Source organism: Leucoraja erinacea, chromosome 5 (genome assembly GCF_028641065.1).
Source record: "Leucoraja erinacea ecotype New England chromosome 5, Leri_hhj_1, whole genome shotgun sequence".
Taxonomy (NCBI): domain Eukaryota; kingdom Metazoa; phylum Chordata; class Chondrichthyes; order Rajiformes; family Rajidae; genus Leucoraja; species Leucoraja erinaceus.
The window spans coordinates 14881408-14905270 of record NC_073381.1 but is presented as its reverse complement, the minus strand read 5'-3'; the positions used below and the strand labels follow the sequence as shown (position 1 = coordinate 14905270).

At 46.5% G+C, this 23863-nt stretch overlaps 1 protein-coding gene and 1 long non-coding RNA gene across 5 annotated transcripts in view; one reads left to right on the top strand and one right to left on the bottom strand.

Annotated features, from left to right (window-relative positions):
* The window catches only part of LOC129696937 (uncharacterized), a 3576-nt gene extending 500 nt beyond the window's left edge, over window positions 1-3076 (top strand). The window contains exons 1-2 of the long non-coding RNA XR_008723425.1: window positions 1-29; window positions 2556-3076. The exon at window positions 1-29 is cut by the window's left edge and continues 500 nt beyond it. This is a non-coding gene — a long non-coding RNA (uncharacterized LOC129696937). The remainder of the gene's footprint in view (window positions 30-2555) is intronic.
* Window positions 1-23863, bottom strand: part of khdrbs2 (KH domain containing, RNA binding, signal transduction associated 2) — a 393514-nt gene that overhangs the window by 200605 nt on the left and 169046 nt on the right. The gene's annotated exons all lie outside the window — the stretch shown is intronic.

Sequence of the window (23863 nt, the reverse complement as noted above, 5' to 3'; positions counted from 1 at the left end):
CACAGCATGTTCATGACTCCTCTTTACAGGTACAGTGAAAAGCTTTTGTTGTGTGCTAACCAGTCAGCGGAAAGACAATACATGATTACTATGGAGCCAGCTACAGTGTACCGATGCAGGATAAAATAAATGATGTGAATAGTGTAAGATAAAGTCCAGTAACGTCCAGTAGTGTCTGGTCCAGGCAAGGTTAATTGGCTTCTGTAAATTGCTCCTAGTGTGTATAGCATGCAAAAGATGGTTATCGTAGAATTAGTGTACGGTGGATGGTTGGCATGCACTCAGTGGGCTGAAGGGCCTGTCCTCACGCAGTTAATCTAAACTAAAACTAAATGAATGGCCATCATATACAGTAGCTGTTGTAACCAGGTTTAAATGATTTCTCATCCTGGAACATTCCTATCCACGGGCCTTCGACTGAATGAGGGCAGCCTAATCTTTCAACTAGTGCCCCTTTAGTAAAAATCTGCCCCAGATTCCTGCCAATTCTGAACTAATTGAACTCTCAGAACACCAAAGGCACAGCAACCTATTACCACCTGGCAGTTTAAGCACATTCAAAATTAGCTTCAAATTAAAGCTTTTCCTTTCGCCCGCGCGCTTGGAAACACAAACACGGTGACCTATTCAGCGGGGATGCCAGTGAATCAATGGAAGACAAATAACGGCAAATCATGTCAGGCAATGCACTGTGTACAAAATAACAGGTTCAGGATATTAAAAAAAAAACATGAACTTTAAAGTGAGGAATGGAAAGGATTGTGGATGTGCAAACTTAGGGGAGGGGGCGGAGTAAAGGGTCATACTACCCCACGGCAGAAGGGGGAGGAGTTGTACAGTTTGATAGCCACAGGGAAGAAGGATTGCCTGTAGCATTCTGCACTAAAAGCCTCTCAAATGCTATTTTCATATCTGCCTTCACCACCACCCATGGCAGCAAGTTCCAGGCACCCACCAGCCACTGTGTGAAATAATTGCCCTGCACATCTCCTTTAAATTTCGCACATTTTATATCATAAAGCTATACCCTCTAGGCTGTCATTTCCAACTTGGCAAAAAGGTTCTGACTCTCTACCCTATCTTTGCCTCTTATAATTTAATATACTTCCATCAGATCTCTCCTCCATCTCTGGTGTTCCAGATAAAACAATCCAAGTTTGTCCTACCTCTCCTTGTAGCTAATAGCTAAACCAGGCATCATTCTGGTAAACCTTCTATGCACCCTCGCCAAAGCCTCCACATCCTTTCTATAGTGGGGCGGGCGTGCGGGCGACCAGAACTGCGTGCATTATTCCCAATGCAGCCTACCCAAAGTGTTATAGAGCTACATCATGACTTCCTGACTCTTATACTCAATGCCCCAACCAATAAAGGCAAGCATACCACGCACTTCCTTTACTGCTCTATTTACTTGCCTTTCTAACTGGTTTGTCCACCTTCAAGTGACTGGTGTACGCAGACACCCAGGTACCTGGTGAACACCTTCACCTTTCAATCTCACACCATTTAAAATACTCTGCCTTTATATTATTTGTACTAGTGACTCCATGCTTTTCTACATTGCCATTTACTATTCACCATATCCTTCCTCATTTATTTAACCGATCTGCTTCCACCTGAGGCTTCTGTCCATCCTCCGCTCAACCCCCGCTGGTATCTTGCTTTGAATCAAGAACAGACTTAAATATATTACACCTGATCTTCTCATTCAATCCATTGATTTCGATTGTGAGCAGATGGGGCTACATCACCAATCCCCGAGACATCCAATTTGTTACAGCCTTCATACTTCAAAGAATGAACTATATATTCTCATTCTCTCCTTTCATTCCGTTTGTCAATCCGCAATCGACACCATTGTATTACCCTGAATCCCACATGTTCAAACTATGTTTAATAACCACTTCTGTGACATCGTGTTGAGATCAACTGCAAAACCAAATACACCAAATCCACAGGTTCATCCTTCAGAGTGTCACCAATGTCATAGGTGTAAGAAGGAACTGGTTTAAACTGAAGACAGACACAAAATGCTGGAGTAACTGAGCAGGATTGACAGCATCTCTGGAGAGAAGGAATGGGTCACATTTCGGGTCAAGACCCTTCTTTCCGTTCTGTATCTCTAATGCAAACTAAAAATGTATCATCTACAATCACAAAGTTACACCTCATATTGCCATATTTACTTTATTTGGATTCAAGACCCTGGCTTCAGATTATACTAAATCACTTTCAATCTTAATATAAAATTCTATGATGATTACTCTTCCCCAAAGGGCCCTTAACTGCAAGATAATTATTTAAATCTCGCATTTGTAATACCAGATCTAACACTACATATTTGTTTGCTGATTCCTTAATGTTTTGATCAAGAAAATCACCCTGTGTACATTTCACCAAACTATTACTGAAGACTTGGCTTGCTTAATATAAATGTCGATCAAAATCCCTTTTGATTACAGTACTACCCTCATTAAATAAACCTCTAACCTCCCAATTTAGATAATACCTTGTATTATCAATACATTTTGTTTTTGTTTAATTTAAACATACAGCATGGAAACAGGACCTTCGGACCATTGAATCCACACCGACCACATCTGTTCATACTAGTGTTAAAGAGGGAACTGCAGATGCTGGAGAATCGAAGGTTACACAGAAAAGCTGGAGAAACTCAGCGGGTGCAGCAGCATCTATGGAGCGAAGGAAATAGGCAACGTTTCGGGCCGAAACCCTTCTTCAGAACTGTTCATACTAGTTCTTTGTTATCCTCCCTCTGGAAGGTGACTCCGGATTGTCAAAGCTGCCACAGCCAGACATAAAAACAGTTTTTATCCACGAGTAGTTGCTCTACTCAACAGCCAAAAATCTGTAACCTCCCTTTGATGTGGTATTTTGTTGGTTCACATGCTTGACCAATGGTGTTTAATCATTAATGTTTTATTATTATTAATGTTTAGTGTTGTCTGAGTCATTCGTAACTGTCACTGTATGTCATGTTGTTACTTGTGGGCGGAGCACCAAGGCAAATTCCTTGTATGTGAATACTTGGCCACTAAACTTACTTACTTACTTACTTACTTTCTCATCCACTCCCTACACATTAGGGCCAGTTTACAGAAACCAATTAATCCACCAAACCTGCATGTCTTTGGGATCTGGGAAGTAACTGGAGCACCTGGAGGAAACCCATGTGGTCACAGGGAGAACGTGCAAACTCCACACAGTCGGCATCCGTCAGGATAGCCTGATGGTTACTGGGAATAAACTATTCTTGAACCTGGTGGTCACGGTTTTCAGACTGCTTTACCTTCTTCAATTAAGCAATGATACATTATTGTCACGTGTACCTAGATAGAGCGAAATTCTTTATTTGTGCATACGATGCACGGTGTGTGCGCAGCGGTAGAGTTGCCGCCTTACAGCGCTAGAGACCCTGGTTCGGTCCTGACTACAGGTGTGGTCTGTACGGAGTTTGTACATTTTCCCCGGGATCTGCGTGGGTTTTCTAGGGGGATCTCCAGTTTCTTCCCTCATTCCAAAGCTGTACAGGTTTGTTGGGTAATTGGCATGTGCTAAATTTGTAAATTGTCCCCAGTGTGTCCCTAGGCAGTACACAAAGAGTCGCCACCATTCTGGCACCAACAAAGTTCCAAAAGTACCGTCTTATCTTCCCATAGCAGTGAGCACAGGTCTCATGGGTCTATCGATTGACCTCTGCAAACCGTCCTTTGTGTGTAGGAAGTGGATGCGAAAGTGGGATAACATAGTACTAGTGTGAACGGGTGATCGATGGTCGGCGTGGACTCGGCGGGTCGAAGGGCCTGTTTCCTTGCTGCATCTTTCAAGCAGTTTGATCGATTCAATCCATGGAACTGTGGGAGAGCTGAGCGAATGTGACTTGCAGCAGGACTTCAACCCAAGATCTGCCTCGGAAATGGTGGCTTTGCACTGATCCACTTCTTTTTACCCTGCAGACACTACAGTAGACAGGTAAATGGAGGGTGACCAGAGGGCAGCTTAAAACACCCTTTGGGAAATTAGGAATGGCCCTCTCAAGGGCAAAGATCCTATAGCGAGCAAGATAGTCCACTCGACGAAAAAGACATAGTACGGTCATGGGCAGATTCATGGGTAATTTAAGGCCCCATTTCAGTAACCGGCTTCCGTCTCCGCACCAAAGATCCCATAGGATAATAGTGCGGAGACGGAAGCCGGTTACGGAAACATCCTCGTAAAAATAAAAGTTATTTGGGAAAATAATTTCATTTTCTCATTTTCAGAATTTTAATTTATTAACACAAACTGTTCCCCCGCAATGTTGATTACACTGCGAGTCGGGTCGGGTCTGGTCTGGTTACTGAAATGGATGAGAAAAAGGCCCACGTTCCGTTCCGTTGCGTACTACACGTCAGCCCACTGCATTTGGCAGGAGTGGTCTATCTTGCTCCGCTATAGGATCTTTGCTCAAGGGTACTTTAAAGGGTGTGAACTGTGGCTCATTAGATTCTCAGCAGTCCCCTTGGGCTTGGACAACATATCGCATATTTTGCCTTAACCGAACAATCACCTGTTAAATCTGGTCAATTTTAGCAGACACAAGCGTGGAAGTCCTGTCGAGGAGTTCATTAAACAATTTAATTAAAGATATAAATAAGCTGTCAGGCAGAACTTTAATTGGCAAATGAATTTCAATAGAGATAAGGGAGGTGGTACATGTTGATGGGAATTATTATCCTTAAGCGTGGGATGTAGACCTTGCTCGCATAGCCAGCGTTTATTACCCATGCCTATTTGTCCTGTGGAGCTGTTGATCATTCAACTTCTGTCAACCTTGCTCTTTGTGGAAGGGAGCTAATCACACAGCAAAGAGTCTGAAGGCGGGTTCCGACCCGAAACGTCGCCCATCCCTTTTCTCTAGAAAATGTATGAAAATGGCCTTTAAAAAAATCTTACAATGTGCACTTTAACCACTTTAACTGATTTTTTTTCTATTACAAATCTCAAATTGTGGAGTACAGAGGCAAATAAATAAATTAGGTCTTTATTCTCTGGAGCGCAGAAGGTTAAGGGGGGGACCTGATAGAGGTCTTTAAAATGATGAGAGGGATAGACAGAGTTGATGTGGACAAGCTTTTCCCTTTGAGAATAGGGAAGATTCAAACAAGAGGACATGACTTCAGAATTAAGGGACAGAAGTTTAGGGGTAATATGAGGGGGAACTTCTTTACTCAGAGAGTGGTAGCGGTGTGGAATGAGCTTCCAGTGGAAGTGGTGGAGGCAGGTTCATTGGTATAATTTAAAAATAAATTGGATAGGCATATGGATGAGAAGGGAATGGAGGGTTATGGTATGAGTGCAGGCAGGTGGGACTAAGGGGAAAAAAAAATTGTTTGGCACGGACTTGTAGGGCCGAGATGGCCTGTTTCCGTGCTGTAATTGTTATATGGTTATATGGTTATATGGTTATATGGTTATAAATAAATGATGAGTCTTTGTCCCAAACATTATGGAGGGCCCTGTAATTAGCTTTCTCTTGCTAGAGACATTATTTACATGGTGAACGTATTACCTGCGCCTCATGGCCCATGTAAGGCTGATCCAATCTTATTGCGTGTGGGAATGGACATTATCAGAGGTGTTGCAAATAGACACAGAAGATGGTGCAATCAATACTGAACATCCCCACTTCTGACCATCTAACGGGTGGAAACTCATTGATTGAATAATCGACAATGGTTGGGCTTGTGATCACCTTGAGGAACTTCTACACTGAGGGTAGACACAAAATTCTGGAGTAACTCAGCGAAACAGGCAGCATCTCTGGATAGATGGAATGGGTGACGTTTCGGGTCGACACCCTTCTTCAGACTGAAGTCAGGGGAGAGGGAGATACATAGATAAGGAAGTGTAAGGTGTGAAAATGGGACAAAGGGCGCGGAGATCAAGCAAAATGTAGAATAGATCTTTGTTAGCTGGGAGAAGGAAACAACAAAGCAAACAGGGATAAAATGTAGTCGGAGGCAATAAGACTTGTCGGAGAACTGGGAAAAGGGAGGGGATGGAGAGAGAGGGAAAGCAATGATTACTTGAAGTTAGAGAAGTTAATGTTCATATTGCTGGAATGTAAGCAAACCCAAGCGAAATATGAGGTGCTAATCGGAAGTAGACACATATTGCTGGAGTAACTCAGTGGGACAGGCAGCATATCTGGAGAGAAGGAATGGGTGACGTTTTGGGTCAAGACCCTTCTTCAGACTGAGGACTTTATGATGCATTTTGTTTTATGATTAATCATGCTACAAAATGCTGCCGTACTGCTCGAGGAATTAGTTCATGCTGAGTCGCACTGTGCGTTGTCCTGATACTGAATAGGCTGGGAGCTGATAAGGCCAATATCTGGTGCAGGTTTCACCCTGGCATAAGCCTGCTGCTCAGCTTGTGTTGAATTAAAGCTCAACTAGGTATCAACAATATTGCAAGGCGTTTTTAATAGCATTCAGATTTTCACTGACTTAATAAACAGTTGTATAACAAAGCCCAGAAGGGCTAGCCTTTAAAAATCAATTTACACAAAGCAGTATGATACTATTCCATTATAATTACTGTCAGAGTACAGTGTTTTATAAAGGGATTAGAAGTATAACAAATTAAATTTTGTCACCTTAATGCCCTTTGCAAAATTGGCAAATATATTTATTTCAAAAAATGAGTTCAATTTAATTTGAACTCTTAATAAACAAACATTGATTTCAACTTCTCTATTATTGAAACACTATTCATTCTGAATAGAAAAGAGTTGATTGTGAGCAAATTATAGAGATTTTTTGCCTGGAAATTGAGGCTCCCTCCCTAGTGGAGGTGAAACAGCTAATGTGGCGAGCGGTAATAAAATGTAACATTGGTGGGGAAAGCTGATGGTTTTCTCCTTCGTTCCAGCGGTAAAACGTTCCACGATGGCATCTATTGGCTGGGATCTGGTAGGAAGAGAGGCGGCGCTGAGCGGGCTCAGTCCAGGACCAATGGAGGAGATCAGCAGTAAAAGCTGGCCAGGGTAGAGGCACACTGGGTGGCGTGCAAACAACAAGGTGCTTGCTGCAGGAACTCAACGGAACAGGCAGCACCGTTGGAGGGAAACGAACAGATGACATTTCCGGTTGGGACCTCTTTATACTTTATACTTTAGAGATACAGCACGGAAACAGGCCCACCGAGTCAACACCAGCCAGCAATCACTAACAACTAACGCTGACACTATCCTATACATTAAAGACAATTTGGGTTCTCCACAGAGGTTGCATGATCTGCTGAGTGCTCCGAGGATTTTCTGTTTGTATCTCAGGTTTCTGAGACCTGATGTGATCCCCTTATCTAAATGGTGGCCAATTGGGAAAGGGGGAGATGCAGCGAGACCTGGGTGTCATGGTACACCAGTGATCATAGATCCGGTAGGCGGCGCGGCTCTGGCCAGTAGCGGCCTCTGCAGCCTGTCCGCGTTTTTTATTATTTTCTGTCTGTGTTTTAATGTAGTTTTTGTTATTTTTTGTTGGGGTGTGTGTGTGTGGGGGGGTGGGAGGGGGGGGGAAACTTTTTAAATCTCTCCCTGCACTGGAGACCCGACCTTTTTCTCGTCGGGTTTCCGGTGTCGTTGAGGCCGCAACGAGGAGCGGCCTCCAACAGGAAGAAGCCGGGGACTCTGGTGCTACTCCCCGTCGCCGTCGCGGGGCTGGCCGAGTCCGGAGCGGTGGAGGGCGCGCTGCTGCTGCTGCTGCTGCTGCTGCTGCTGCCGATGCCGCTGCTGAGTCGGAGGCTGCTGCTGCGGGTCTGCGGACGACGGCGCCGGGAGCCCGCGGATCCCTGGAGAGAGACCGCTTTTCGGGGCTCCTGCAACGGTGAATTCTCCCGCCCGAGTTGCGGGGTCGAAGAGCTCCTGGAGCGGGGCCTGACACCACTGCCCCACGCGGCTGGAACGGCCGCGGACTCTGCGGGCGCACACCGGGGGCTCCAACATCAAGACCCGGTGTGCGACCTCGCACCACCCGGCGTGGCTTCAATGGCCGCGGGACAATCGCCATCGCCAGCCAGGGGCTTTGACATTGACTCTGACATCGGGAGGGGGAGAGTGCAGTGGAGAGATAAGTTTTTTTTGGCCTTCCATCACAGCTATGTGATGGATGTTTATGTAAAATGTAATTATGTTGTGTCTGGGTCTATTTGTGTGTAATGTATGGCTGCAGAAACGGCATTTCGTTTGGACCTCTAGGAGTCCAAATGACAATTAAATTGACTCTTGACTCTTGACTTGATTGAAGGTAGGCATGCAGGTGTAGTAGGCAGTAAAGAAAGCGAATGGTATGTTAGCTTTCATTGCAAAAGGATTTGAGTATAGGAGCAGAGAGGTTCTACTGCAGTTGTACAGGGTCTTGGTGAGACCACACCTGGAGTATTGCGTACAGTTTTGGTCTCCAAATCTGAGGAAGGACATTATTGCCATAGAGGGAGTGCAGAGACGGTTCACCAGACTGATTCCTGGAATGTCAGGACTGTCTTATGAAGAAAGACTGGATAGACTTGGTTTATACTCTCTAGAATTTAGGAGAGAGGGGATCTTATAGAAACTTATAAAATTCTTAAGGGGTTGGACAGGCTAGATGCAGGAAGATTGTTCTCGATGTTGGGGAAGTCCAGGACAAGGGGTCACAGCTTAAGGATAAAGGGGAAATCTTTTAAAACCGAGATGAGAAGAACTTTTTTCACACAGAGAGTGGTGAATCTCTGGAACTCTCTGCCACAGAGGGTAGTTGAGGCCAGTTCATTGGCTATATTTAAGAGGGAGTTAGATGTGGCCCTTGTGGCTAAGGGGATCAGGGGGTATGGAGAGAAGGCAGGTACGGGATACTGAGTTGGATGATCAGCCATGATCATATTGAATGGCGGTGCAGGCTCGAAGGGCCGAATGGCCTACTCCTGCACCTAATTTCTATGTTTCTATGTTCTATGTTTCTATGTAAAATGGCTGTCGCCTGTACACTTAACAATGTTTCTCAGACTCATTCTTGGGACATGGATGTCACTGCCAAACACAGCATTTAATGCTGATGACGACAGACAGAAAACGCTGGAGTAACTCAGGGGGACTTGCAGCATCTCTGGAGAAAAGAACGAGTTCTAACCCGAAACGTCACCTATCCCTTTTCTCCAGAGTTGCTGCCTGTCCCGCTGAGTTACTCCAGCATTTTGTGTTTATCTTCGGTGTAAACGAGCATCTGCTGTTCCTTCTTACACATTTGTTGCTCATCCCTGCCCGTCTCTGGGCCATAGAGGGAGTTAAGAGGCAACCCGGTCAGTGGGCATGGAGGTACACACAGGCCGCACTGGTTAAAGACAGCAGAATGACTTTCCTGGAGAAAGGAGAGAGATGGACTGGGAAAAGATCTACTGGGAATATTTGCGGGAGTTCTAGGTGAAGGATGTCACTGCTACAAAGTCACTCAGTGGCAGCACAAAGCTCACAATATGTGTTTGATCAATATTGCTTTCAACTGAGTCTCCCGGGTTCTTAGTTACACAGTACAACATAGTACCATAATCGCAACTGCAGAATGAACTGGCCCTGAATATTTTTCATCCCTTGTACTCTTCTTGGCCTCTCACTCTTTTAAAACATGCCTGTAGTCTCATGGTCGCTGTCATTGTAACTGGCTCTTTAAAAATTACTTGGAATTTCAATTCCCCATCAGGCACTATAAGATTTAACCCGTGTCAATGGATCAATGGCCAAGAATTGTCGGAGGCAGCACAGAGGCACAGCAGTAGAGTTGCTGTCTTATAGCGCCAGAGACCTGGGTTTGATCTTGTCCACGGGTGTTATCTCTACAGAGTTTGTACGTTCTCCCTGTGACCTGCATGGATTTTCTCCGCATGCTCCGGTTTCGTCCCACACTCCAAAGACGTACAGATTTGTAGGTTAATTGGCTTCCGTAAAATTGTACATTGCCCCTCGTGTGTGTAGGATAGTGCGGGTATCGTTGGTCGGTGCGGACTCGGTGGAGCCAAGGGTCTGTTTCTGTGCTGCATCTTTAAATTAAACTAATTCTAGGCTTCTTCTATTGAGTTCTAACCACTCTCTCAGAAGTTTACACTTCTGCAGCAGAAACCTAACCAAGCAAGGACTATAGGTGCTGGAAATCTGAAATAAAGACAGGGAATATTGGGAACAGTCAGCAGGTCAGACACCAAGAGCTGGGAGAGAAACAGAGTAAATGTTTCGAGTTTGAAGCTTCTGTTCAAAGATTACCTGCAACCAAATGTCAGCATTTTAAATTCCAGTCGAGCAGTTTTCTCAGCAGATGAAGGAGGCAACTGATCACTGGCCGTTAAACTCCAGAGGTCACCCTGCCAATCACTAAATTATCCAGCATTTGGTCATGAATTTTCCTTCTCCCTCGCATCAGGAGGATTGTAATCATGAGAGGATGAAATAAAACAGGGCCAGCTCTTTTTGCAATTGCAATCAACGTCCCACGTTGTACTGTGTGATCACGATCCTGGAACCTCATGTGTAATCAAGATTGTTTCAACACATTTTGTGAGCTTTGCGCTGTCACTGAATGACTTCCTGGCACTGACATTGTCCACCTTGATCTCCTCCAAATGTCCTCAATAGATAGGGGTGGCACGGTGAGCACAGCTGTAGAGTTGCTGCCTTACAGCGTCAGACACTCGGATTCCGTCCTGTCTACAGGTGCTGTCTGTACGGAAATTGTACGTTTCCCTGTGACCACGTGAATTTTCTCTGGGTGCTCTGGTCTCCTTCTACATCCCAAAGATGTGCAGGTTTGTAGGTTAATTGGCTTTGGTAAAATTATAAATAGTTCCTAGTGTGTAGGAAAGTGCTAGAGTATGGGGTAACCGCTGGTCGGTGCGGACTCAGTGGGCCAAAGGGCCTGTTTCTGCATTGTATCTCTAAAGTCTAAAGTCCAAATTTCCCCCACTCCAACTCTAGACAGCTAATCTATATAGAAGTCCTCAGCTTTTAGTGTGATTTCTCCAACCCGGTGTGAAGCAGTTTGCAACAAGAAGAGTGAGAAGATATAATATTGTCCTTTGACTGTTATTCTGCATAAAGTTGCCCATGATATCTGGGGTCTGCACGTGATCCCAACAGTGGAAAATAGAACAGGAACAGGTCTTTTGGCCCACGATGTCCATGCCAGAAATGGTTAAATTAAGCTAATCTCCTCAGCCTGCATGTGATTCATAATGTTACATTCTCCGCAGAGCCATGTTCCTATTCAAAAGCCTCTTAAATGTCACTCTCGTATCTGCCTCCACCACCTCCTCGAACGATGCATCAAGGACCCACCACTCTCTGTTTAAAAAATAGTTGCCCTGCATATCTCCTTTAAACTTTGCCCCTCAAACCTTAATACTATTAGGTCAATAGCATTTGAATTTTAAATAGTACTAGACCAAGTGCAGATCCGTTGGGGTCGGTTCCCCCAACGCAATATTCCACCACTCACCCATTCCCCCAACGCAATATTCCACCACTCATGCATAGCCCCCAACTGCGCAGACGCGGCTCATTTCTCCTCATCCCCAGCACTCCCTCCTCCTCCTCTTCACCCTCCCTTTTCAATTCCTAGAGAGGGAGGGGTGGTAGAGAGGGAAGTGGGATAGAGAGGGAGGGGGCGAGGGAGGGGGGCAGAGAGGGAGGGGGGCAGAGAGGGAGGAGGGCAGAGAGGGATGGGGTACAGAGAGGGAGGGGGTAGAGAGAGAGGGAGGGGGGTAGTAGGAGGGGGGAGGGAGGATAGAGAGGGAGTGAGGGAGTGAGGAGGGGGTAGAGAGAGTGGGGGGGGAGAGAGGGTGGGAGTGAGGGTAGATAGGGAAGGGGTAGAGAGGGGAGGGAGGGGGCAAGAGGGAGTGTAGATGAGGCAACACCCCCACCCTCCCTCCTCACCTCCCCAGGATCTTCTTCCTCTCCTCCTCTCCTCCACCAATCCCTCCTTCACCTCTCTTTCCCTCTCCTTTCCCCTACTGCCGTGACGACCCATTGTTGCGATGCCTCACCGCTGCCATGACGACCCATTGCAGGGCTGCCAACTCTCACGCTTTGAGCGTGAGACTCACGCCCTCAAGCAAACTCTCACACCCTCACGCTCATCAGAAATTTCTCACGCTCAGTGGTGAGATATTTTGTGATCAACGAAAATGTCAAAACTCGGATAAACTGCCTGGTCCGCGGGTGTTGGAGAGCCGGGGCTGCGGGAGGGATGGGAGCAGAACCAGCGGCCGGAACAGATGCGGGGAGCCGGGACGGACGAGTGTTTGCCGGAGCCGGCGTGTCGCTCGCTGCAGCTCTGGCCATGGAGCACTCCGGACCAAAGATTATAGAGCTCCTCTATAACCTTTGCTCCGGACAGTGCAAGTCCCCGTAGTCGGAGGCGTCGGAAGCGTTGTGCCGCTGCCGCTGCCGCGAGAGTCTCTGTGCCGAAGGGACAGACTCTCAAAGACTGGAGAGAGAGAGAGGGGAGGGGGGAAGGAGACAGTGGGGGCAGAGAGAGGGGGGTGAGAGGAGAGAGAGGGGAGAGATAGGGGGTGGAGTGAATGGAGAGAGAAGAGGGGGAGAGAGCAGGAGAGTGAAGAAAGAGGGAAAGAGAGAGGGGGGGAGAGGGAAGAGAGGGATGGGAGAGAGAAGGGGTAGGAGAGAGGGGTGGTAAGAGAGAGAGGGGAAGAGAGAGGGGGAGAGGGGGAAAGTGAAACGGGGGAAAGAATGAGATAGGGGCAAAGAAAAAGAGATAGAGAGAGGATAAAGAGAGGGGAGAGAGGGCACGGGGAAGAGTGAGGTAGGAGGGAAAATGGGGAAGAGAGGAGGAGAGAGGGGGAAAGAGAGAGATAGTGTGACAGGCAGAGACAGAGAGAGAGGGAGAGGGCAGATACAGGGGGGAGAGAGAGAGGGGGAGATAGAGACAGAGAGAGAGAGAGAGAGAGAGAGAGAGGAGAGAGGAGAGAGAGAGAGAGAGAGAGAGAGAGAGAGAAAGAGGGGGAGAGAGAGTTAGGGGAAAGAGAGGGAGAGGGGGGGAGAGAGAGAGAGAGGGGGAGAGAGGAAGAGACAGGTGGGAGGGGGAAGAGTAAGGTGGGAGGGAGAGAGGGGGAAGAGAGAGAGGAGAGAGAGGGGGGAGAGAGAAGAGAGGGAAGGGGAGAGAGTGAGAGGGGGAGACAGGGGAGAGAGAGGGGATGAGAGGAGAGACAGAGAGGGAGAGAGGAGAGAGAGAGGGGAAAGAGAGGGGGAGGGGAGAGAGAGAGTGGGGGGTTGAGAGCAGAGAGAGCGGAAGAGAGGGGGGAGAGAGAGAGAGTCTCTGTGCCGAGTTTGCCCAGGTGACCGGCATGGATCAGGCTGCGGCTCGGTGCATCCTGGAGGACAACCAGTGGCTGCTGGAAGTAGGTACCAAGCACTGGGTAGAAACAGTGGAAGGTAGTGGACTTCAAATGGGGGTGGTTGGTGAAAGCATCCTGCTTGCCTGCTAGATTTTCACTGACTGTAACTGCAGGAAAAATGTTCCCGATGTTGGGGGCGTACAGAACCATGGGTCACAGTTTAAGAATAATGGGGGGGCCAGTTAGGACTGAGATGAGGACAAACTTTCTTCACGCAAAGAGTTGTGAATCTGTGGAATACTCTGCCACAGAAGGCAGTGCAGGCCAATTCACTGGATGTTTTCAAGAGAGAGTTACATTTAGTTCTTGGGGCTAATGACATCAAGAGATATGGGGAAAAAACAGGAAAGAGGTACTGATTTTAGATGAATAGCCATGATCATATTGAATGGCAGTGCTGGCTCGAAGGGCCGAATGGCCTATTCTTGCACCTATTTTCTATGTTTCTTTGCTTGAGTATATGGCAATAAAACTCGATCACTTGATTTTGAAACATTCATGCATAGTGGAGGTATAATGTAGTCATAGAGTGATACAGTGTGAAAACAGGCCCTTCGGCGCAACTTGCCCATACATGTCGCAACATGTCCCAGCAACGCCACCTGCTTTTGGTCCATACCTCCAAACCTGTCCTACCCATGTATCAGTCTAACGTTTTCTTAAATGTTGGGATGGTCCCTGCCTCAACTACCTCCGCTGGCAGCTTGTTCCATACACCCATCACCCTTTGTGTGGATAAAGTTACCCCTTAAAAAATTACCTCTTAAAAATACTTCATACAAAAAACATTGAAATCATACTTCTACAGTACACTAAAACATGATTTTAAAACATCAAATTTCAAAAGGTTCCTACCCTGGGAGGGGGGACACCCTTCTTCCACACCCTCTCCTCACTCGGTTGCTCCACTCCCTCACCGGGTACCCCCAAGGCCAGTGATCAGTGATCGCACAGCCTCCCCACTTTCAAAAACGCTCCAATCCTATTTAAAGCATATATATTGCATTCAAGTGTAAGTTATAAGACTCGCTACAGTATGCACCATATTGCACAATTTCAAGCTGAAAAATGCAAATGTTCCATACCAATGGGAGGGGGCACAACCTCTCCTGGGGAATGTCGGGTAATGTTGGTAGCCAGTCTGTAGGAGCCCGGAGGAGTCCATAGGAGCCCGGAGGTGTCCTTAGATGTTTAGTAGCGGCTCGTAATGCCAGCCGTAGGAACTCGGGGCAGCAGGTAAGTCGGGAAGTTTTTTCAACATGTTGAAAAATGTCCACGAGTTAAAAAAATAGCCCCGATTACCTACGGACGCCTACTATCATACTTATCAGAACGAATCAAGGGAAAAACTCGTGAGTAACTCGGGGAAAGTGGGACAAGGCCTTAATTCAGTGGATCAGGCAGCATCTCTGGGGAACATGGATAGGTGAGGTTTTGGGTCGGGACTCTGATGAAAGATCCTCATACAAAATGTCACCTATCCATGTTGTCCAGAGACACTGCCTGGCTTGCTAAGTTACTCCAGCGCTTTGTATCTTTTTGAATGTTGCATGTGCTTTGCTTTCGTTAGGACTTGGACCTCTCTGCCTCCCCCTCCCCTTTCTCTCCTTGGCCATGCCGTGGCGTGGAGCACCGTCCTTCCTGTGGAACAGGTTGCCCTTGGTGCAGGTGCTGCAGGGGAGGTCACTCTGCAGCAGATGGCACACAGCTGCAGCTGCCTGTCTTGTCAACTGAAGGCTTCAAAGACCTGTCCAAATCCCGGCTGACAGACGCTAACAAGGACTCTCTCAGGGGTTTGCAACCGCACCTGTTGCTACCTCGCCAAAATATTCCTCCTCATCCCCACTGTCTGTTCACAGCTCCCAAAGGAAGATTGATCCTTGTCTCTCTGGTCGCTAGCATGTCAAAACCTGCCACGGTCAGGAATAATGAGTTGGTTGGGGGGAGGAGGTGGGATGGATGAGGTTATCCGTGCCACGAGGGGAACTTCCTTAGTTTAGTTTAGTTTAGTTTATTGTCATGTATACCACGGCACATTAAAAACTTTTGTTGCGTGTTAACCAGTCAGCGGAAGGACAATACATGATTACATTCGAGCCATCCACAGTGTACAGACACATGATAAATGGAATAACGTGAATAATGTTTTATGCAAAATAAAGTCCAGTAACGATCAATCAAAGAGAGTCCGAGGGTCTCCAATGAAGTAGATAGTAGCTCAGGATTACTCTCTAGTGGCTGATAGGATTGTTCAGTAGCCTGGAACAGCTGGGAAGAAACTGTCCCTGAATCTGGACGTGTGCGTTTTCACACTTCTGTGCCTCTTGCTTGATGGGAGAGGGGCGAAAGAGGGAATGGCTGGGATGTGACTTGTCGTTGAACAGTAGAGGCTGCTGTAGAGGAGGTTAGAGGAGATGCAAGTGAACCCCTGGAAGCTCACCTGGGAGAAATGGGATTGATGGGCTGAATTCCAGATCGCAAGAGCTAGGCTGTTGGAAAGCACGGCCACAAATTTCTATAGAGGTGAAACTGTGGAGCTGGATGAAGTTGCAAAGATGAATTGGAGAGAGACCACAAAAGTTTTGAACACCAAGGTGAAAACATCTATATTTATGATATAGGAACAGACGCTAGTTCCTCATCGGTGGTGGGACCTCAGTCTGAAGCAAATATCTTACACGCTATAAGATCTTTGGTCTGAAGGGTTCATTCTCAAAGACTCATAAATCAGCGGAAAGAAAGTAAAATATATCTTTCAAAATAGTCCCGGGCAAGGGATGTCTCCAAATAAGCCTCCAACAAACAATACTAAGCCTGCCAGTCACATTCAAAGATACGGGCTGACGGACAGATGACTTGGTACTTCACACTCCTATCGCTGTTGTTTCCGCAACCCTGGAAACCAGGAATGTCGGAACAGGTGTTGCTAGGCAACGCACGGCACATCAGAAGCAGCCAGCTTCCTGTCTGGCCCATTGATCGACAACTAACGCAGAATGTAGATTTCTGCCTTTTCTTTTGTCCAGAGCTAATAGCGTTGGGGTTTTTTTTTTCCACTGCCTCAAGGCCACCTTGATGCTGCTGGAGGCATCAATCCCCTGCAGCAGGAGTAACTTGCCAGTCCCATCTCTGCCCCTTGCCCTGTTCCATCTAGAAAGATCCGTTCTCTACCACAGCCAGATCCACACGATTCATCAGGCATGCATGTTACCCAACTATGTTTCAAGGCAGATGCAGCTCTCTGCCACACAGTTAGATGGAAGCATATAACATGATGAGAGGTGCAGACAAGGTAGGCAGTCAAAACCTTTCTTCCTCGGGTGGAAATGTCAAAGACCAGAGGCCATAGTTTTAAGACAAAGTGGCAACATTTAAAGATGACGTGCAAATCAAGTTTCGTGTGCCTTGGGGATAGGTGCCTGCAACACACTGTCAGGGGTTATAGTGGAGGCAGATGCGATGGTGGTGTTTAAGAGGCTTTCAGACATGCACATGGATATGCAGGGAATGAAGGGATATGCATCATGCACAGGCAGAGGAGATTCATTTATCGTGGCATCATGTTCGCCACAGACATTCTGGGGCGAGGGATTTTTAATGTGCTGTACTCTTCTACGTTCTAATTGGATCGCAAGTGATCTACTTGATATTGGAATTCTGATTATTATTGTTACTTGCACTGGGATACAGTGAAAAACTTTGCTTTGTGTGTTTTCTGGGTAAATCATACCTGATAGGAAAACATTCAAACCGATTATCACACGACTACAACAATTAAAGCAAAAAGAGAAAGGAATCAGAGTGCAGAATATAGTGTTGGAGCTACGGGACGCTTAGGGGAACTGGGCGTGAGGTTACATCATGTTCTAATCTGCGTACAGATAAGAGAGAGAACACATGAATGCACCCCAAAGAAACATTATTAGCAGGGCCATGTACGAAGAGCAGATCTGAAGAAAACCACTCGGCCTCTCAGCTTGAATCCTCATTCTACATTATGTTTCACTCCACATTTCCAGATTATTCATATATCCCTGGTTCTTAATAATAATAATAATCTTATTTATATAGCACATTTTTAGTCAACTTGCATTGACCCCAACGTGCTTCACATAATTACATTACATTTACACACAGGCAAAGGTGGGTGATGTGTCTTGCCCCAAGGACACAACGACAGTATGCACTCCAAGCGGGATTCGAACCGGCTACCTTCTGGTCGCCAGCCGAACACTTAGCCCATTGCGCCATCTTGAAGTCGTCAAGGCAGTACACATCGCAAGACTCAATGGGAATTTCATTGGCGAAAAAATTAATACTTAACTTTTGGAAACAGACAACCGTCCCCACAATGCAGATGTGGATTACAGATATGTCCGAGACACTACACTTGGAAAACATTAGGCTTGTCTTGGCAGAAAAACCAGATCAATTTCTTAAGACACGAATACCCTTTACTGAATTTTTACAACAGAATGGTTAAACACAAATTTATATTTCAATCCGATGCTATGATGGGTGAGGGGGGTAAAGGTGTATCTCCATTTTTTCTTTTCTTATTTCCTTTTTCTTTTTTCTGCATTGCTTCGGTAGCTTAGGGGTCTTTTTTCTGCTCTTTCTACTTTATCTCTTCATTCTTTTTTTTCTTCTTTCCTTGTTTTCCTTGTTTTTTTAAAATTTAGGTTATAAGGTTAAAAATGAAGCTGTACAATAATTGTATAATTGTCATGTCGATCGTCTTATCCTTGTACCATTGCTTCTAATAAAAATAAATTTAAAAAAAAGGAATTTCAACATTCCAGGTTTCAGGTGAAAAATGGCGATACAATGCGAAACCAAGAGTCACAGTAACAGGGTCTGGAGAATTCACATTCCATGTAGTCTTCTCCTGAATATGCACTTTTGTGTATGTCCACGCACACACACACACACACGGTGCATGCACATTTAAACACTGATACTGAAATACATACACATAGCTTACATACCTGCATATTCCTTTAAACACAGATACACATACACAGATATACAAACACACACACACACAAAGGTGCATGCACACACATGCATATTTAAGTGCAGATACACAAATACACACACAGCACACATACATGCATATACGTTTAAACACACCCACTTACAATATAAACACACACAAAAGTGCTTACACACACAAAAAAGCATGCACGGATATGTTTTGGCATTCTTTGAATGCAATCTAGACATCATTGAAGACAGCTGATTAAACATTGTCATTTTTAATGTGGAGGGAAGACATCATTAAAATCTATAGAGTGTGCTTTGAGATCTTTATGAGAAACTGATATTAATAGAACTTGGAGAGCTCAACAATTATACTGAATTGAAAAAGATAGTAAATGAAACCATTAATGTTCAGCAAAAATCAATGAAGGACTGAGTAAAACATGAGTTCGAGCCAGCGATTATTGTTAATGTTGGCCCGAACACCTTATTGGAAACTCCCAATTTGGCAAGAACAGTAATCCCTTAATCTAGGTATTAATGTAAGGAATCTGTTCATTTCCCATACCAATTATTTTCTAATCGGGAAGACCATGCTGATCTATAATGATTATAGTGCATAATGGGTCCACACAGGCCACTTCTAGATGCCACGGCTGCATGCACGTCTGCCAGATGCTGCACTCCACATGTTCCCCCACCAGGGAGGTGATTGGCGCACATCATTGCTGCCCATATCAGTGTCCCTACTGCTGGGCGCACATGTACAGTAATTGCTCGGCACACTTACAAGGTCACAGCTACTCGCAGTAGTAGGGGGTATTGATATCCATGTCTGATCATAACATTAGCACTAAACACAACTGAATGATCACTGTAATGTCTGCGTGGCATTTGCTGTACACTTGTGGGGCCTTATCACACACAAGCAAGGCTCTCTGCTGGGCACAAGTCCATTGGCTGGAACAGTACAGTATTGACTGGGAATATCGACTGATGAAACAGCCAACATGGCAATGCCTTACATAGAAACATAGAAAATAGGTGCAGGAGTAGGCCATTCGGCCCTTCGAGTATGCACCGTCATTCAACATGATCATGGCTGATCATCCATCTCAGTATCCCGTACCTGCCTTCTCTCCATACCCCCTGATCCCTTTAGCCACAAGGGCCACATCTAACTCCCTCTTAAATATAGCTCCAACAAATTAGAACAGGGTGGCACAGAAGGTAGAGTTGCTGCCTTACAGCGCCAGAGAATCGGGTTCAATCCTGACTCTAGGTGCTGTCTGTATGGAGTTTGTACGTTCTACCCATGGCCACGTGGGTTTTCTCCGGGCGCTCCGGTTTCCTCCCACATTCCAAACACAATTTCACCGATTCACCACCAAAAATCTCCATCATCTTTTTAAAGGTACGTCCTTTTATTCTGAGGCTATGGCCTCTGGTCCGAGACTCTCCCACTAGTGGAAACATCCTCTCCATATTCACTCTGAACAGCTGAATGGTCAGCAATGAACACACCTGGAGGACACATGAGACAGCACCTGTGGCGATCATGAGCAGTAAACAATCGACTCAGCAGGTCAGGCAGTCCCTGTGGTGGGGAATTGATAGTCGATGTCAATGGATTATGTCCAGAATAAGGATCTCGACGCAAAACCAAGGTTGTTCCTAAAGCCCCTGTCCCACTTAGGAAACCTGAACGGAAACCTCTGGCGACTTTGCGCCCCACCCAAGGTTTCCGTGCGGTTTCCGGAGGTTTTTGTCAGTCTCCCTACCTGCTTCCATTACCTGCAACCTCCGGCAACCACCTGCAACCTCCGGGAACCGCACGGAAACATTGGGTGGGACGCAGTCTCCAGAGGTTTCCGTTCCGTGGGACAGTGGCATTACCCTCCACAGATGCTGCCTGACCTGCTGCTACATCAATGGGTTTGCTTAAACAGGGGTGTGAGGGTCCCTGGGTTACAGAAGACTTGACTTATGAAATACAACTTTATACGAAACCTCCCAGACTCTGCTCTCAGGTATACAACAGGCTGCCTCCTGATTAACAACGCCTGATTTATGGACACAATATTATTAAATTCAATTAATTAATGTACGGACATACATTTGTTTGTACGTGGCAGAACTAGTTTCTTCTCTCTCTCCACTTTTAGTAATTCTTCTTTCTTATTAGTCAGTTTCTGATGCCATTCATTACAAAACTAGTTTCCTCTCTCCCTCCCTCCCTCTCTCTCTCTCTCTCCACTTCTAGGGTGGCACAGTGGTGCAGCTAGTAGAGCCGCACAGCACCATAGACCTTGGTTCAATCCTGACCTTGGGGACCTTGGGTGCTGTCTATGTGGAGTTTGCACGTTCTCCCAGTGACTATGTGCGTTTCCTCCAAGTGCTCCGGTTTCTTCCCACATCCCGAGGATGTGCAGGTTTGTAGGATAATTGGCCTTCTGTAAATTGCCCCGGGTGCGTCGGGAGTGGATAAGAAAGTGGGATAACATAGACCTGGTGTGAACGTGAATTTAGTGGGCCAAAGGATCTTTCTCTGTGCTGTATCTCTAACCTAATTCTTCACTCTTATTAGTCATATGTGCTTTTGATGCCATTCATAATAATATTCTACAGTTATCATATTGAGTGAATTCGGTGCATTTCGTCTTTAACCTTCATGTTCATATCACCTTGGCTTTGCACTGTGTGAATTTCAGTGTTGTTGTGAGCCCTATCCTGCCAAGTCTCCTCAATACCTTCTATGATTCAATTGGTCACCTCTCACTCTTCTCATTACAAACTGTATGCTTTGGAAGGCATCAACGAGATGCTGCTTGGATCACTTTGTGCAGTTTGACAACATGCAGGCACAGCAGGCAGCTGCTGCCTCATAACCACAAACACCCAGAATTTATCCTAACCTCGGGTACTGTCTGTGTGGAGTTTGCATGCTCTTCTTGCAATGGCTGGATTACACCCCCCCCCCCCCCCCCCCCCCCCCCCCCCCCCCCCCCCCCCCCCCCCCCCCCCCCCCCCCCCCCCCCCCCCCCCCCCCCCCCCCCCCCCCCCCCCCCCCCCCCCCCCCCCCCCCCCCCCCCCCCCCCCCCCCCCCCCCCCCCCCCCCCCCCCCCCCCCCCCCCCCCCCCCCCCCCCCTCCCAGGGTATCATAGTCATACTGCACAGAAACAGGCCCTTCAGCCCAGCTCATCCAAGATGCCCCCATCTAAACTTGTTCCATTTGACCATGTTTGGCTCATATCCCTCTAAAACGCTCCTATCCATGTACCAGTCTGAGTATCTATTACATTGTATTATAGTAACTCCTGTCTTTGGCAGCATTGCATCATTTCATATACCCATCACCCACTGAGTGAAGACATTGCCCCTCAGGTTCATATTCAATCTTGCCCCTTGATCTTGTTACTGATTCTCCTACCCTGGGTAAAAGACTCTGTGCCCTGAGAAACTCATTGGGTCAGGCAGCTTCTGTGGAGAGAAATAGACGGATGATGTTTTGGGTTGGGAGTTCTCTTGAGAAGGAAGGAAACGGCTGTGCCAGTTTGCACCCACATCATGAGGATATGTGGGTTGGAAGATTCATTCAATTGGCCCTAGAGTAGGTATGATGGCATACAAAAATAATCCAAGGATGTGTGTGCAGGCCTCAGGGAAATACGGAGGTGGGGGGAAAGGAACTGACACGAGCTGGAATGGGCCCAATGGACTGAATGGCATCTTTCTGCAATGTTAGGAATGTATAATAGAATAGGGGGCTAAGGCAAACAACTGTGGTGATTTTGGATATTGAAAATCCAACATTAAAACAGCTTGAAGAAGGGTCCTGACCCAAAACATCACCTATTCATGTTCTCCAGAGATGCTGCCTGACCTGCTGAGTTAAGGCCCTGTCCCACTTACATGTCCTTGGCACGCTAATTAGGCGACCTCGTCGTCGCGTTGAGGCGCACGGGCATCGTGTGGCCACGCGGCGCCGGCCACACGGAGAAGCGGGGGGTATGGAGCTGTGCGCGGTATCGTGCGGCATTTTGTAGCGAACAAAATATTCACGCGCCTCCGGCCTGACGTAGCAAGTACGCACGCAGGCCTATTGCGGTCGCACGCAGGCGTCTTGACGTCGTACGCGTAGCGGGTGGCGTTGCATGATGACGTCACTGCGCGACCCCCAAAATCAGTCGGCCCCCCTTTTTCGCGTCAGCAGTAAAAGCGCGCATGATTTTAAAATCCTCACCACGCTCACCGCGTTTCTTGCCACAGATTGAGGGCTTGTTCAGCAATGATAGTTTCAGGACTATCTCAACACAATTAAGTAGAGTTATGAACATCAATTTTAACATGTAGGATAGATCTTGCTAGCTAATACCAGTATTTCTGCAAGGAACTGCCAGTATCAACCTTTTAAAAAGCTGGAGGTCCAAGATGCATGTATTCCCTCCACGGAAATCCTAAACTCAATGTCTGATTTGGAATGCTGAATGTAGAAACAAGGAACAAAGAACAAAGAGCTAGACAGGTCATCCTCAGCATTGTTTCTCCTTAAGCAAACACCATCAAAAAATGATGATCCATCTCATTGCTTTCTATTTGCAGTAAGGAACTGCAGGCGCTGGTTTAAAATGAAGATAGACACAAAAAACTCAGCGGGCCAGACAGCATCTCTGGAGAAAAGGAATAGGTTACGTTGCTGTTGGAGCAATGCAATCTGTATCTCTTCCATGATGATCATGGAATAGCAGCCAGCAACCCCCTTTCTTGTCATTGAACCAGTCATTGAAAGTAGGCATGCAAGTGCAGCAGGCAGTGAAGAAAGCGAATGTTATGTTATCATTCATAGCAAGAGGATTTGAGTATAGGAGCAGGGAGGTTCTACTGCAGTTGTACAGAGTCTTGGTGAGACCACACCTGGAGTATTGCATACAGTTTTGGTCTCCTAATCTGAGGAAAGACATTCTTGCCGTAGAGGGAGTGCAGAGACGGTTCTCCAGACTGATTCCTGGGATGTCAGGACTTTCATATGAAGAAAGACTGGATAGACTCGGCGTGTACTCGCTAGAATTTAGAAGATTGAGGGGGGAACATAGAAACTTACAAAATTCTTAAGGGGTTGGACAGGCTAGATGCAGGAAGATTGTTCCCGATGTTGGGGAAGTCCAGAACAAGGGGTCACAGTTTAAGGATAAGGGGGAAATCTTTTAGGGCCGAGATGAGAAAAACATTTTTCACACTGAGAGTGGTGAATCTCTGGAACTCTCTGCCACAGAAGGTAGTTGAGGACAGTTCATTGGCTATATTTAAGAGGGAGTTAGGGATGTGGCCCTTGTGGCTAAAGGGATCAGGGGGTATGGAGAGAAGGCAGGTACAGGATACTGAGTTGGATGATCAGCCATGATCATATTGAATGGTGGTGCAGGCTCGAAGGGCAGAATGG